The sequence below is a fragment of the Ambystoma mexicanum genome, chromosome 10 (assembly GCF_040938575.1).
Source record: "Ambystoma mexicanum isolate Mex_15411 chromosome 10, UKY_AmexF1_1, whole genome shotgun sequence".
NCBI classification, from domain to species: Eukaryota; Metazoa; Chordata; class Amphibia; order Caudata; family Ambystomatidae; genus Ambystoma; species Ambystoma mexicanum.
Window position 1 is genome coordinate 1,031,761,482 of NC_090932.1, and position 17,607 is coordinate 1,031,779,088.

The window sequence follows — 17,607 nt, forward strand, 5'->3', positions numbered from 1 at the left end:
TTTAACAAGGTATGGCTTTCTCTGTTAATAAGGTGGTCATATCCACATCGCTCATGATGTCACAATTCTCTCTTCCCTAATGCATGGCCTAGTCGCCCAACTGTCACACAGAAAAGAAAATATTTTGATACCTATCACCACCCCTATGCAATTGTTGTGTGTGTGTCTGTCTGTCTGTCTGTCTGTGTCTCTCGCCCGCTCTGTCAGGGAGGTGGAGTATGAGCGCGTGTGGCAGAGTGAGACAAATCAAGTTTGTCTTGGTCTGTCCTATTAAGGGTATAATGTCAATCTATGTCCTTTGAAAGGTTTGTTCCCCATCAGGAAGACCCCTCCCAGTCATGTAACCAGTGCCGTTGCTATTGTGTCAGTGTTCTGTATGGGTGCTTACTGCTGTGCAGTGCCCCTGGGCTGTGATGCTTGTGAGTCCTGGGGTAGTGGTGCTGTCATTTGTTGTGTCTGTGTTCATACATGTAGTGGTGACAGTGCCTGCGTTGGTGCTTGTGGTGTTTACTGAAATGATCCCGTCTTGCCCCATGTATCCTCCCCACATTGGCGGTGCATATTGTGGTGGTTGTTGATACTGCTATTGTGATGCTTGTGCATGTGTGTTGATGCTGTTTTTAACTGCCCCTCCCATTGCATACTTTAATAATTTATTTAGTGCCGACTTGTCCTCATCTGCCTTTCTCTGCATGTGCCGTTTTTTTCTTTTTTTTTTTAACCGTCTTCTCTTGCCACAATCTACAATGCACACAGTCAATTTCTAGCGCGCTATACTTCCTGCCTCCCTTCCATAACCCCATGCATGCTGCACCACCCCTTGCTGAGCCTCTATCGTGTTTGGCTGTGCTGTCTCGTTCAGCCCTTCTCTCCTCTTCCCATCTCTTCCTTTCCCATTCCAGTGCAACCCACTCACTTACCACTTTTATTGCTCATTCATCCTCCTGCTTTTGTACCCATTCCCTTGCCATCTATCCCTTCTCCACAATCTTTTCCCATAAGCTCCCTCTCATCCTTCCTCCTCCATTCCCTTTCTTCCCTTTCCAGTTCCCCCGCTCTCTTCCTGTCTCTCTCCTTGCACTGCACTTTGTTTTCGCGGTCCCTCTCCCGTCTCTCTTCTCCCTCCATTTGCACTGCCCAGTCAAGCTTTTGTGCTCCTTCTCCCCCTCTGTTGCTATTGTTACTCCTTGCACCTCCCCCGTTACCTTCCCTTTAAATTTAATTCCTCTTTACCTGTGCCTTCTAATCTGCTTCCATGCACTGCAGCCCTACCTTTCTCGCTCCTGTGCTGTTAGTGGGTTGTTCTGCACCTTCCTGTTTGTTCTCTTTAGTGTATTGTGATTGTGTGTGTGTGGTGTTTAAATGTCCTTCTGCCGTTTTCTGTTCTCTCATGCGATTCATTCCTTGCTTACCATCTGTGTCATCAAATATTACACTCCCGGAGGTGCAGAAGGGGGAGTCGCCTCTTCCCTCTGCTCGTGCTTGTTCAGCGTCTGCTGACGCCTCACCACTTCCCTTCCCTTCGTGCACACCGTTGAACTGTAGCCAGGTGCTGTTTCCCAGCTTCTTTCCTGTGTAAGTGCTATGCATGTGTGTTATTAGCTATTGCTGCGCGCTTCTGGAGAAGCTGCCTATGGGCAGCCATGGTCTTATTTATTTACCATCAGTACTTTTGAATCTTTGCACACTATGTTTTACTAACTTATTTTGGCATGGAAGCTGTTTGCTACACAACAGGTGAAGGGGAGTCATTTCTCTATTGTGTGATAACTTTTACCTCACCTCAGTTTGAACATTTCGATAGTCCGCTGTTCAGGGAGCAAAAGTTAGAAGACAATTGAACATATTTTCAATTTCTGTGAGCCTTCTTGGCTCCGCACCTTAGCCAGTGCACTCCACGAGCAGCCCATCTTCACCAAACCATTGCCTTCTCCGGCACACCCCCAAAATCTTGCGCATGTGTCTTCCACACACCGCCTCTGGGTCACCTCTTCTTCTTTTCCAAAACCACACCACCATTTCCTCACCATCAATAATCAGTATCCTATGTATCAATCTAAAGGTGACGTCACCAAACTAAACACAATACAAATGAACAGGCAAATGTGCACACACAAAACAATAACCCATTGCTTCCAACCCCACAAATATCCCAAAATAAAAACCCCACAATCCCCACAGCTGTCTTCCCGTTTCAACTGGAACAAGGTAAACCACAATAAGACTCTTATAATTGGACTGCGCACGCTGCGTCGCCTCGCGTGTGACACGCCCCTCATCAGGGGAGCTTAACCAGACAATTATCTTCCGAACTCGGGAACAATCTAGCTACCTCCTGCGGGGAAACATCATCCACTCACTGAACTAAAAACGCTCAATTAGCAGGGAACCTCATCTACTCATTGACCTACAACGTCAATTCATAGGAAATCCATTCCCCCGTACATGAAATCGCCATCCAGACCAACCAGCGCGGCACTCCGTCCTATACGTGGGGAGTCACTACCCCACCGAATATGCTCATAAACACAAGAAGGGACCATTGCCATCGCTCCAGTCCCAACTACAATTCACGTGCCGATCACCACCAATACACTGAATTTTTTGCGACAATGTACAATCTCCCACCACCCAATTTACAATACCTCCCCCCAGTTTCTACCCAAACAAAACAACTTAAAATGTCTGCAACATACTGATCAACAATACATCATAATACTTGAAACATTTGCCCATTGTTACCCCACACAATCACACCCTCCCCTCAAAGCCCATGTTGCTGGTTGCTTGAACTTGCACTTACATTTCCTATGCTGCATGGCACTTGTTCTGCTACTGGACACCCTCTCAAGGCGCTTCACCGGACCCCTTCTCCTGCAGGGCTCTCACCTGCCCTCAAGCGGGGTATTTCCAAGTGGCCCCCGATGCCTTTAGCCGGTTACATGTTTTCCGGTGGTCTTCAGGTGCAGGCGAGGGTCCCACAGCTTCCTTGAGTCGGCGGCAGGGAGTGCAGTTCAATGCAGGGCAGGCAGGCAGTGCCCATTCCCCCATGTCTTACAATGAGCAATGATCCTCACAGAGGGCACCAACTTGTTGGGGAGAAGCTGGACCCCCACCAGGGCTGTGAGGGGCCAGCAGCTATGGGAGACCCAAATACCTCCCATTTGGCCCACAGGAATGCAACAGAGACCCAAGTAGGCAGCCACATGTTCCAAACTGCGTTTATTCCTGGGCAGCAAAAAAGAAAAAAAACAAACACGCAGAGCTTCGTGCACACCGAAAGTCCAGGCGCCGTCTCTCCCGGGGCTGGCCTGCAAGCCAGCTTTGTAATCACACTGCAGGCTGACCTCACAGAATTGGATCAGCTCCCAGAAACCTATCTCCTCCTGCTATTGGCTGCTAAGTAATAGGTTACCTATGTAGCCCTTATAGAGAGCCTGATAATTGGACATTAGAGTTTTGCGTCAGTGGGTTGGTTTAGCTGTGCCATCCACCATTACCCAAATCTAACTTGTTGCATTATGAACTTGTTCCCATCACTTTTTAGCTGAAACAAGCTTTTCGTCCCTGGACTCTGTGTTCATTGGCTAGGGCTGAGCCATTCTTGTTACAATTATGTTTCAAATGGTGTGCGAGTCTTTGCGAAAATGTCTTTTGTTCCCAGAAAGAAAAGAAAAAAAACACACTGGGCTTTGGTGCTTTGCCGTGGCTTAGTCGCATTCGTGGAGAGTTAAAAAAAGTTTGTCTGCAGAAAGCAATCTTATCTGAATGCGCGACCTTGGCTGCTCGTGGGTTTGCGAGGAATATTGATGAAGTCAGCACGGCTGGTGTTCAGTGAGGCAAAATGTATTTGGCTGTGATTTTCCTGAAACATGGCTTTACAATGTGCAATTAGTTCATGATAATTACTATAGGCATCTGCAGCCGATAAACAGGGGTTCTTGTGTTTTGTAGATTATGGTATTGCTGCATTGATTCTAATGTAGCATGGAAGGTGCAATGTTGGTGGAGTGGGTGTCTTTCAGCATGTTTGTCACCCATGGGTGCGCTGGGGCCTAGTTCAAATGATAAGTGCGCTCCTTGTTCTTCCTGCTGTTCTTCTGTATATGCGCCTCGGGTGAGGGGGCAGGAGTTTGATCTTGATTTTCCCTCTTCACCTCCCTTGACCCTTCTCTCTCTCTCTATCCCTCCTGCTCTCCTTCTCACCCACAGCACCGGAAGAGGTCACCAGGATGGTTTGCTTTCTGAAAGTCTCGTCCAAACAGGCGCTTCCCTGCTCTTCTGGAACTGTCAAGGACATTATTGCAGCTCTTGCCTCCTCTTTGGCTGAGTTCTGATGAGTTCTGCAATCAATCTTTTGCCACTGGCCCCTCCCCATTACGTCCTTGTGCACCCCCTCCTAAAAAAGCTGTCTGCGGATCCCTCCTGCCCAGCTAAATGATGTCCCATATTTTACCCCTCTTGCCCAAATGATCTCCACCTTCTTTCCTCACTTCCAGTGTTATGCAGATGACACTGAGCTCTCCTTTAAGATTCCTTCCTCTACTCCCTCTCCCTACTCTCTCATTCCCAATTGTCTGACTGGTATTCAGGCATGGTGTGCTGCTAACGGTCTCTGTATAAACGCCAGTAAGACTTCTCATTGCAACTCCTGCCTCCCTTCCCCCTACTCTCTGGCTGCCCTCTTTGGGCCTCCTCCCATCACCCTCTTATGAGGCAAAAAACCTGGGTGTCATCTTTGAATCCTCTCTCTTCTTCTCACCTCATATTGCTGACCTTGCCAAGAAGGCTCACTTTCAGCTCTACCTCATCAGAGGCTTTCTCCCTTTCCTCACCTTCCCCAAGAAACTCAATGGGGGTCATTACGACCCTGCCGGTCCGGTAACAACAGTGCTGGTAGGCTTATCGGCACCGTTGTTTCCAGACCGGCAGAGTACAAGTTTGCGGGCCGGATGCCCTCCCGCCCACCAGGTCTGACCTGGCGGGCAGAACGGCACCTGCTCGCAGACTGACAGTAGCATGCCACCATTATGAACAGTGCCGGTGCTACTGTCATCCCCATTCCCATTGAGTCTTATGGGACTAAAATGGGAATGGGGAATACAATTTTTCCGGTGCCTGACTTCCCAGACCGGCGGGGTTAGAATCCCCCACTGTTACCGACAAGCCAAGATCCGGAAAATTGTGCAAGTCTGGTGGTAGCCTGCCGGGTTTACCGGCATGGCTACCGCCAGGCTTGTAATGAGGCCCAATGTCTATAGAGCTCTGGTTCTCTCAAAGATGGACAAGTGCAACAGCCTCTTCCTCAATCTGCCTCTTTCCTCCCTCTGCCCTCTAAAACTAATCTAAATAGGACTGCAAGACTTATCCTTGGCCTCCAGCACAGGGACCACATCTCTCCAGCCCTAAAATCTCTCCACTGGTTCCCGGTGGCTGCAAGGTTCAAATTCAAGACCATCTGCATCATCCACAAGGCTTTCTGGGGCCTCGGACCGCACTGCATCCAACTTTCTCTGTCTAAATTCCTCCCAGCTAGAGTTCTTCGGTCCTCTAGCTCCAACTCTCTGCAGGTCAGACGTTTCTCCAAGCAGAGAATGGGGGAGTAGATGTATTTCCTTGGCAGAAGCCTCCCTCTGGAATGGCCTCCCCGCCCCTCTGACTTGAGCTGGATCTCCCTAACTTCCGGAAGCTTCCCAAGACCATCCCCTTCTCCTCCTTCCCTCTCCCCTTCTTTGCTAAGCCCCTCTGTTGCTGCAACTGGCCGCCTGGCCCCTTCTGAGTCATATAGGTGCCAGGCCCCTCCTCGACCAGTCTGCCTCAGCACCTCCTTATCAGCACTTGCCTCCGGACGGTTCCATGTCATTTCATCGCCTACAATTTCATCCCCTGTCATTTTTACATGTACATGCCAACGAAAATGCTCATCATTTCGGGGGTTTTTTTTGTTGGGGGGGGGGGGTCCCCCAACCCCTCTTCCACACTTATTTTTGGCTATTGCCTGCCCACCCAAACCCTTATCTGCCCTTTCCCACCCCCCATAAAAAATTCAATTAGCATATTTGTTGTAATATGCACGTTAAAATGACAGGGGATGCAAATGCAGGTGATGAAAGGACATTGTACCCCTCCGGACATCCTTCCCTGACTAAACTACTGAGTCTGGTACTCCCCTCCTCGCACTTGTTTACCCTTTCATGTCACCCAGCAAACTTGTCCTCCGGGCTCCCCATATCACTTACCCTGCCCATTGTGCCCCTCACAGCACTTACCCAGCCCCTGGGAGCCCCTCTCCCTCTCCCCATCCTGCCCTTTGCCCTCACACCCCCCCCTGCACTTCCTGTTTGCTGCACTTGCACGATCCGGATGTCACAAGGCCTAGTAGGATGGTTTATTGTTGTTTATCCTCCCCTGTTCCCCTCCCCCCTTAGTCTTGTGGCACCTGAAAAAACTTTGTGTTCAATAAACAAAAGTGCAGAGAATGTAGACGCAAAGGTCTACATTCTGAAACTCCAATGAACAGAGTGAAGAGATTATTTTTTAGGTCATCAAGTTATTTGCTCAGGATATTTTCCCTGTGGTCAGAACTTTGTTAACGGATTGCCATTGCAGTAGATGAATATAATAACTATCCTAATGAACGATCTTATTGTTTTTAACCCTTTGCTCCTCTCCACGATTTCTCAAGGAAAGCCTTCGATCCTTCTGACTCAGTCATCCATTCGGTCTCCAATGTGATTGTATATGGTTTGTTTGGGCACCTCTTTGCCAGAGATGATAAAGTCTTCAAGAAGGTCGCTGAAGCAAATGATTTTGTGGCACATTTTCTGGGCTCCGCATGGGGCCGGGTAAGTTGCAGAATAATTGTATGTTTTTAAAGAGTTTAATGTATGGTGCAAAACAAGCTGACGGGATTGAGCAATTGCATGCATCCGAGGGACAGATGGAGGGTTAGGCAAGTACAGGGATTGCCAGGGACTCCAGACAGATGTATTATTTCTGAGTGAAGGTGATGCGTTGGAGAAGAAAGTGAAATGGAGTGAACAACAGAAGAATGTGAAAGGAGATGCAGAGAGTATTTCCCAGCCTCAATCATTCATGTGCTCACCTACAGTGCAGGGCCATTTTAAGCACGTTTGGGGCCCTGGGCACGGACATCTTTGGGGCCCCCCTCCACCAAACCAAACAAATGAAGGGATCAAGAATATTGATCGCACCCCCACCCGTTGCGCTCACAACCTATAGGTTGATATGCTGTCTCGCAGCATAATAAGCACGTTTACTCCCTTTAAGTCCCCTTACCTTCTTCATTCTTGCTCTAATCAGAATGATAAACAAGTAGCATGTGAAAACCAACATTAGCAGTCTACGAATAGGTTAATGCTCTAGTGCATACAGGATAATTGTTATCAATAACATCCAGGAAGGTGTGCAGCCTGTAGTATTAATGCAAGACTGTATGTAAAAGGTACATGTCACCCATAATAGACAGAGAACTCAAATTAGCTGCCTCACAGAACGCAAAAGTGCTCATGCATGGACAGAGGAGACCAATTGGAAAGAAGGAGAACGCTACACATACCGTAGCATCGATAGTGCATGCAGATTAGAAGCTAGGTGTCTTTATCCAGACAGATTGAGAACAAATGCCTGTGGTGTGCGATATAAATATGCTCACTATTAAAGTGGAAGCAACCCCATAGCCAGTGAAACCATGAATAAGTATTTTATGAAGATCATACCATGAGAAGGAAATCACTCTGAAGGGCTGACAATTGTGAAAGGTTTAGGGACTGGCGATATAAGATTAAATGAGATGCCCAGGATCACACATTGGTTAAGGGCTGAAGCTGGGATGTGTGCCAACACTGCAATTTCTGCATTTGAACACTTACTTTTTCAGTTCTTACCATTAATTAAAACAATCTCATTTTATAAAAACGGACTTGGAATGTACACAAATCACATTACCAAACATGACAATTTTTAACAAAATATTATAGAAGGGTTCTATGCAAAATGGGAATGGTTCTAGCTTCATTCTCTCCATCATCAAGGAAGTACCAGCATACCAATCGATGTGATTTAACAAATGTAATCTGGGTTTGTCTTTTGTATTTTAAAGCTTTTAATACTTCCAAAGCAATGAGTTGTGACATTTTCATTTATAAACGTGCATAAAAACCTTTTACATTTACCAAAAAGCTAACCGTTTTTTTTCGTCAAACAAGCAGACCTTGAAATATGCTTGCCTAAGGCCAGCAACATCTGGTCCGCTCTCTTCTGTCTACCACCCCTTCCACTCAAATGGTCTACATAAGAAGAAAGATCAAGTAATGGGCTAAACGATGCCAGAAGTATGCAAGAAGGCAAACCTCACAGAAGACAGCAAAGTAATGTAAGATATATTAGATGATTTGACCAGGATCACTGTATTGTCTGCTGGCAAAGCCAGGATACAAGCATGAACGTATTCGTTCCATAGTCTTGAATTTGGATACTTATTCACCTCTTGGACTAACAGTTTATGCCATCGTTGGAGGCGATTGTCTAGGTTTTACAACACCTCAACTGAACAAACCAATTTCTAGACTCCATGTTTGTTTTTATAGCATTCCCTATCTGGTACAGGTACATTGCTGATACCAGCAGATGTTGTTCTGCAAAACCAAGTACATATGCAGGCAGTTTTATAAACTTCAGACATAGGAAAAGCTCAGCCAGCCTTGCTGGAATATGATATTCTAATTTTGCATATGAACACATATCTCTGTAATGGGTGCTTCACACACTGAGCTAACTTCTGAACCATTGCCGCACTCAATTTATCAATATGCATTTCACTGTTGCCTATTGCACATGATCAACATAATTCCCACAGGAAGGAAAGAATGCTACAGAGTTGTGCTGTAAGGAACACACAAACGATGTATACCACAGTGAACACAGAAAGCAATACATGATGAATTGATCAAGGCAGAATGTACTTGTCAAAACAGAAAGGCAATGGATTTAAGGACTCAGCAGCACCCCATAAAATATCCTGATGTGTGCTATTTAAGACTGGTTAACAATGTAATTTTACTTCTTCAGATCAGGCAGCCTTTTTGGAGCCCCCCTCCAAGGTGGGGGGCCCTGGGCAAGTGCCCCTTTTGCCCTCCCATAAAGACGTCTCTGCCACAGTGCACCAAATATTCATGCTCTTTGAACACTCACAACCTCACTTGCATCCCATTGCCCACCACCAACCACTCACTGTGCAAACAATCACACAACCAGATGCTTACTAACACACTCTAAGCAGTTCTAGATGCTGTAGGCATAGCTGATACTATCACCACACAGAGCCTTGATATTCTATTCATCAATGAGACCTGTTTCTCCAGATCCATCACACACATACAAGACATTATTGTCCCTTCAGAATAAAGCTTCAAAACATTGATTGCTCAGGAAAGACCAGAGGCCGTGAACTCATTCACAAAACATCTTGTTTGTAAAGCCCCAGGAATGCTTAATGTTGAACTCCTCCAAACTACTCACCTGCCACTTGAATCTCTCTAAAAACAATGTGATGGCAACCTTCTGTCACATCTACACAGCAGCCAGGAGACAGACAGACAGACACACACACACACACACACACACACACACACACACACACACACACACACACACACACACACACACACACACACACACACACACACACACACACACACACACACACACACACACACACACACACACACACACACACACACACACACACACACACACACACACACACACACACACACACACACACACACACACACACACACACACACACACACACACACACACACACACACACACACACACACACACACACACACACACACACACACACACACACACACACACACACACACACACACACACACACACACACACACACACACACACACACACACACACACACACACACACACACACACACACACACACACACACACACACACACACACACACACACACACACACACTCTTCTTCAGGGAGATTGCAGGCATCCTTACAACATCAAATACTACCAATTCCAACAACATCTTCATTGGAGGACCTCAGTCTGACAGGAACAAAAGTAACAAAGATGCCAGTGAAGCCCTGTTCGACATCACCAGCACACTGCACATCAAACTGTTTGTCACATAATCCACACAAAATAGGAAAAGCTGGCTTTCACTGCATTATCAAGCATCAAGTGATTGCCAACTCTAACAGTAACCTGGGCAAATCACTCTACTGAATCCACTGTTCCATATAAGAGTTTGAAGTGGGAGTTGTTTACTCTTTTTTTATAAAGTTGGGAGTAAAATTACTTTTTAGGGAGTACAAATGGAAGTCCAATTCCCAATGGGAGTATTTTTTATAAGCAAGTAAAAATAAGCTTTAACTGGAAAACTGCAATATTTTTGTAATAATAATTTCTTTGCACGTAGTTATTCATACACATTAAAAGACACATGCTTCGTTATTCCAATTAGGCACTAATAATAGTAGATTCTTCTCGTCGTACTACATGCACTTCTGCTCCAAACAGATTCATGGAGCCATGTGCATGAAAGCAGGGGCGCAAGGTCCTACATGTGTTTCCCATTTTTTGTTGGGAATATTTATACATCCTATTTTTATTTTTTGGGAGTATTTCCATATTTTTAGGGAGTAAAAGGGGTTGATACACCCCTTATGTGTAGGGCTGGCCATATCTATCATACTGCAGCACACACTTCCTTCCCACCATCGGCAAATAAAGAAACCAAGGCTGCCCATCACTACTTCAAAAATTCATCACCTCTTTAGCCGTAACTTCCAAATATACATCTGTTTCTGGTATGTTACTTGGCATTTATATAGCGCCTTATGTATCATTGGTATGATCTCAAAGCGCTGGTAGGTTAAACGCCCTCGGGATCCTCACTTATACAAGTATGTAAGTTAAGCACCTACCTGAAAATGAACTCCACTAACAGCAAATATATCATCATCAGGGGCTCTGCCAAACATGCTCAAATCCAGAACCGAATGACGGGAATGAATTCGTGGATTTCTGCCTCAGCTCACATCCAGTGCTGGATTTTTCACCTTGCTCATCTGAATCACAAAGAAAACCCAAACAATCTGATTCTACCCTACTCCCAATCCATACATCAGTTCCTTCATCTCTGCCATGGACCCCTAAACCCTGTCCCTTTCCTACCTTAATTAGTGAAATGCTGTCCTCAGCAGAGTCTTGGTCTCCTTCCTGCCCAACTGAATGCTGCCCAGCACGGCGCAGTTGTTTCATCACAAGAATGAAGACATAGAACTACATTACCCCAACACGCAAAAGGCTGCCACGTGACCCTTTCAAGCCTACATCACCGTCAACCTAGACTGTATATCATGCAAGACAATGGCAAACCATGTGCCATCCCACCTGGCTGGAAAATCCCTCCTGGTCTGGGGACCTCTACAAGACCAGAAGTCACAGCCACTCCAGATTGGAATTTAAGAGAGGCAAGAAGGAAATAATTTGAAAACAGACTTTTGCTATGCACCTGGACTGAACTGGAATAACATTACAATACACATTAGTTTCACCATCTCTACTGCACCAGTGGAAGGAACTGAAACCGGTTGTTCGAGACCCCCTGGTACCATTTGATGTCCTGATATCATCTTTTACCCCTCTATTGTCCTTTCCTCCATGCCATTGATTATCTTTTTGTACTGTTATGGTATGGCCTATAGTAGTGTGCCCAATGGCCCTAGAGGGAGATGGCGGGAAGCCTTATATGGCCCATTGAATGAGGTTCATTGCCCCTCTTTGACGCACAACAGAGTACATATTAGACCAGCTGTGAGGTGATTTAACATTTTCTCTTCATGGATCTCCAACAGACTGGGAAAGGACTCCTGCCCCATGCAAATGAGCTCCAAACAATGCAAAAATGCATTTTCACAGGGTGTGTAACAATTGCTTCTTAAGGAAGGGTCCCGTTTTCTGTGTGGTCCCCATACAAATACAAAAATACAAATAAAAAACAAATTGAGGCTCCACCAGTAATATACAAATTGCAACAACCTCACAAATCTGCAGAAAACTGGTGTAAAGTAGTTATTGTGATGCTTTCTGTGTATGCACAGAACTGACTGCTTGAATGTATAACAAATGGGCCAGGGATTGTGCTTTGAGGTTTATGACTGAGATTGCTGTCATTGTAAAATACGATATAATAATTGTGTCCCCACATGTCTATGCTGTTTCATTTTGTAATGTGAGGCTCAGGACTCAGAATCTCCCCCAATATCTCTTCTTCCAGCTGTTTGATGCATTGCCTTGGCTAATGGAGCAACTCCCAGGACCTCAAAAGCACTTTAAGTGTAATGATGTTCTGGTAGAATTTGTGAAGCAGGAGATTGAAAGTCATAAAAAGAATGGCATTCCTGAGGAGCCCCAGGACTTAATTGACTTCTACCTGGTTCAACTATCCAAAGTAATTATCTTTATCTTTGATGACAAGTACACCCTTCTGGTCCAGAGAGGAGAGTGAAGCATGCATCATACAAGAAAATGAAAAATGGTAACCTTTAACCTTTCCTGTATGACTTCCAAAGCCCTCTTTCGATGGAGTACCAATTACATCTAGAGAAGAAACCGATCATGTCATACCTGCTGATGCCTACTATCATGTAGATTATTAGGTTTGGGAAGTACACCGGTCTAATACAGGTTGGGGGAAAAATACCAGAACTGGGGGAAGAAGCATGGTGCAAGAAGGCCAAATATAAAATGCTAAACACATTGTTGGATGAAAAGATCTCGACATTGTAGTGACTAGCAGTTTGCCATTTAGTCACCACTTATTAGCTGGAAATATCTTGACATTGTCTGACCAGTTGTGACCAGGGTTTGTGACTAAGCTAATCACCACTTCTTATATGTAAAGGTCTGGAAGTTGTGGTGATGAACAATTGTTGCCTGAGTTGTTTGTTAAGCTCATCACTTGTTATATGGAAAGATCGGAAAGCCTTAGTGATGATCAGTTGTTCACTGTGTTTGTTGCTAATGTTATCACCACTTGTTGGAAATCGTAGTGATGAGCAGTTGCTGCCTGGGTTCTTTACTAAGCTTGTTGCCACTTATTTGGAAAGGTCTGGAAATCTTAGTGATGAGTATTTGTTGACGTGGCCATTGCTAAGCTTGTCACCACTTGTTTGGAAAGGTCTGGAAATCATATTGATGAGTGTTTGATGCCTGGGTCCATAACTAAGCAAGTTACCACTTGTTTTATGAAAAGGTCTGGAAGTCATAGCAATGAGGTGTTTTTGCCTGGCTTTGTTGCTAAGCTCGTTGTCACCTTGTTATATGAAAAGGCCTGGAAGTCAGATTGATGAGCAGTTGTTACCTGTGTTCGCTGCAAATCTTGTAACCAATTTCTACATAGGCTGTAAGTCGCAGTGATGAGCAGGACATAGATCATATCTGCTCTAAATGTCCTAGAGGGGCCCTCTATTCTCACAGGACTCTCTGGCCTTCGTATGATAACAACTACAAGCAATTCCGACCACAGTGTGCCCTATACAAGAGTCTGTCTTCCATCATAAATCATTGTTTTGATAGCCAATTGATAACAATGAGGTGGACCACCGGTGTCATTCGAACTCATGCTATGTGAAGCACTTATACATGTAACAAAACTAAATGCATGGACTCCAACTGTGCTGAAGCTACAGTCCAGAATCTCATCTATCCCTTTCAGAAGCCAAGTAACTGTATAGGCGGATTTGGGGATCTTTCGTTCAGTACATCCTGAGGTGTCTTCTGTGGCAATTCACCTTCCCCCCGATGCCAGACATATTCTGTCTTTGAAAATTCCATCCATCACACTAGCAAGCTACCACCTTCCAAGGATACGCCGATTACTTTCTGTGCAGCTCTCAGGAGAGGCTGCCATCCTTCCCTTCCTGCAAATGTCCACCCTATTCATTCTTCTGCCTTCCAATCTCTCCACCCTTCTCCAGTCACTTCACTTACCCCCTAGATTGGCAGCAAACCTTTCCCTGGTGAGGACTTGCTGTTAACTATCATCCCACATATTGACATGGAGAGGAATTCTCAGGAGCCAAGTGTATATTGCCTAATAGAACTGTCTGGGTGGACATTGGGATTAGAGGCACTACTCGTTATTTGAACCCAATAATTGGAGAATCTTGTCTAACCCAGTAATGAAAACCTAAGATATTTTGGGACACCACTCTTGAATCAAACTATTATTATACACACAATGCTTGTGTACCATGCAGAGGTGGCAATCATCCATGCAATATTTTAAACTATGCCTCTTCAACAGAGGGCCAACTTTCCTGATCACTCACACATCTGCCCTGTGCTACAGATGGCTCAACAAATACTCAGAGTTTCAGAGATGGTTCAGGGGTTTTCATTTGAAAGGTTTGGCCTTAGGACCGTCCCTCTCTAATCTAAAAAGCACCATTCCCCCTAGCCCGGGTGTCCCTACTCCCTAGGTCAGTATATACTACAGGTTCTACCCTATTCTTTAGGTTCTTGCTAGAGGGGGAGACCTGAAGGCATAATGTCTTTATCTAAACTCCCTGAGGGACCTCCTAGGCTGACCCTAGACCATGCAGTGGTTGGTAATTTAAGAGGGGTATTGGATTGTGCCTTACAGACATTCTGCCCCATTCAGTCTCCTCTCTATCCTCCCCAGATACTCCTCTCCCTCTCACTTCCTGATATTCTCCTTTCCCTACCACCCTCGTCCAAGTTAAACTAGCTCACTCTTTCTACCCCCTTTGTCTTCCTTCTGTGTCCCTCCAGTGTCTCTCACTCCTTCTAGCCCTTGCCAACACCCTTTTGATTCTACTACTTTCTCCACTAAACTCCTACTCCCTCCTCCACTCTATTAAGCCAGCCTCCACAGACTACTCTCGCCTCCACACTACCACTTCCTCCTCTGCACTACTACTAGTCCACCTCATCTTCTACTCAAGCATCATCCTTTCACACAATTATTTTGCATTCACTTTCTACACTTCCTTTTCTAAACATACTTGCCGCTCTTTCATGCACACTCACAACACACTACCACTTGAACTCGCTACCCAATGTCTCACCTGCTCCTAAAATCGGGTGCACAGTCCACTCCACCATCCTCCCTCCTGCTGGCCTCTAGGTCTGCCTCCTCTGATCTTATCAGAACAATCCACACATTCCTGCTTCCTCTTTTATCCCCCAACCTATCCCCTGATTGGCTGTATGTCCCTGGCCAATCAGGTCCTGTATTCCCTGCCCATGTTTTATCAGAGTTGGAGAACATTTTTAAATGTGGGTTAAGCCCCACCCCTTTTATACTACCTTCTCGGAGAACCACAGGCTGGGCCACAGACTTGCAGGGCCACCAGACGTGTGCAAAGCTCAGATGACCAGGCAGATGACCAGGCTACCAACGGGAAGAGCCGAGTAATGCACTAGATTAAATAGGTCAGTTTTGTAATCAAAGCGTACATCATTCACTTACTGAAAGAACAAGTGGGTGGCAGCGTTTGCCCCCTAGTGCCCAAGAGTACCAGCCATTACTGCATGAACCAGTAACATTTTCATAAACATACTAATCGTGAAGGCAGCTTTTTGGTGCCAAGAGGGCGGTGAGTACTCGGGCAGCACTGGTATTGTAAACAATTCAAGGTCAGTTGTGGCAGGTGAATAATTTTTAGTGGAGAGGCATTAACATCACCTGTGGTGCCGCCCTGTGTGGGACGCGCACGCGGCGGCGTGACGTTGCACGTCGCCGCGTGCAAGTTAAATAAACGGGGCGTTCCTGGACGCGACAGAGCGACCGGGGAGCCCGAACCAGACGGACGTGTGTAGTGTGTGGTCTGGCTGGTGTGGGGGCTCACGGGCACGCATGGGGGCCAGGACACACCCCCAACAGTGGCGACGAGTGCAGACGCATGCCCGGGCCCGGCGGTGAAAGGCATTCCAAAATTTTTCTCATTGACACGGAACGTTCATGGGTGTTTCGTTTCACGCCGTGGCTGCGAACCGTACACGCGGCTGGCGGCCATTTTGTTTATGAGGCCGTGGAGTTTCACCAGGCTCCGGTTTGGAGGGTGAAAGCAATCCAGGTCCAATTTTTGGATATTCTGATTGCAGGCAGTATAACCTGCATGCCCATGCCTGATTTGTGTATTTTACTCCAGTTTTGGGATTCCTATGTCGAGTGAAAACTAGGGGAAGGACTAAAATGGCTGGGCCGAATTAGTCCACTCCACCATCTCAGCTTAATTTTTGGGACATCCACACCACTGTGGCCTGCAGCAAGGTGGAGGCACGGCTCTTCTTTGTTCCCTTCATCATCTGGACGCTGTGGCTTCTTCTTTGTCTCCTTCATCACAAGGTTGGCTGCGGTGGATGCTCTTCTTCTCGTCTGGTGCATTGTCACAGATCCCCTAGTTTGGACTGCCATTGTGCCTGGAGAGGGGGAGAAGGTCTGTTGGTGTGGTGCTGAGGGGCAATTGAGTTGCGGCCCCCAGGACACAAGGTGGGGGTGCCTGTGCACTCAGGCCCATGAGTGACTCTGATGATCAGGAGGGTGGTGACCAGGTGGCACAGCCTCAGCAGGCCCTACAGCCTCCAGTGCTTCCAGGACAGCGGCCAGAGCTACAACCTCAACAGGTTTTCCCCGGGGCACAGCTAGGTGCTCCTCAAGTACCTCCCGTCATGGCTCAGGCTAGAGCCCAGGCTGCCCAAGCTGCCCTGCAGCCCATCCCTGAATTCGATGCATCAGGCCCACCTTCAAGCATGGGGCCTCGATGGAGGAGGTGGGTTGCTCGCCTGGACATGTACTTCAGAGCTGCTCAGGTGACAGACAATGGCAGCATGGTGGCCACAATGTTGTATTCGGTGGGGCCTGCGGTCCAGGAGATCTTCAAATCGCTCACCCCGGTGGACCAGTCTTATGATGCGGCCAAGGCAGTCCTGCTTGCTCACTTTCTGCCCCTTGCCAATGTGGACTACGAAAGGTTTGTCAAGTTGTCGGCCAAGCAAAAGGACGATGAGACTCTGGATACATTTTATGGCCGCCTGCGCCGCCTCTCCCAAGGATGGGCGTGGGGGGACGCGGAGGACATGATGCGCACAATGCTGATTCAGGCATGCTCCTCTGGCAAACTCAGGAGGCAGGTCCTTAGAGAGCCAGGCCTCACCCTACCCGGCATATTGGAACTAGGCCGGTGTCATGAGGTGGCCGAGGCTCGCGCCAATAAGATGGAGGCGGGGTCACGCTCAATGAAGTCGGAGGTGTGTGCGGTCTGGTGGGGTGGCAGAGGAACAGGAAGACCTGGTGGAGGACCCCGGGACAGGGCAGGAAGATCAGGGGAGTCGTGCCAGAAATGTGGCTATGACCTCCCCCACCCAACAGAGTGCCCGGCAGCGGGGAAGGTTTCTGGCCGGTGCGGCCTGCCGGACCACTTCTCAAGAGTGTGCAGAGCGGCTCTGCCGGTGCTGGTACCGAGGGGGCCGACCTGGACGTGGACTCCGCGCCAGAGCCGACCACCAAATGTGG

The 17,607-nt window shown here is 46.9% G+C and overlaps 1 pseudogene; it reads left to right on the plus strand.

Annotated features, from left to right (window-relative positions):
* Nucleotides 1–17,607, plus strand: part of LOC138491965 (cytochrome P450 2J4-like) — a 207,522-nt pseudogene that overhangs the window by 70,693 nt on the left and 119,222 nt on the right.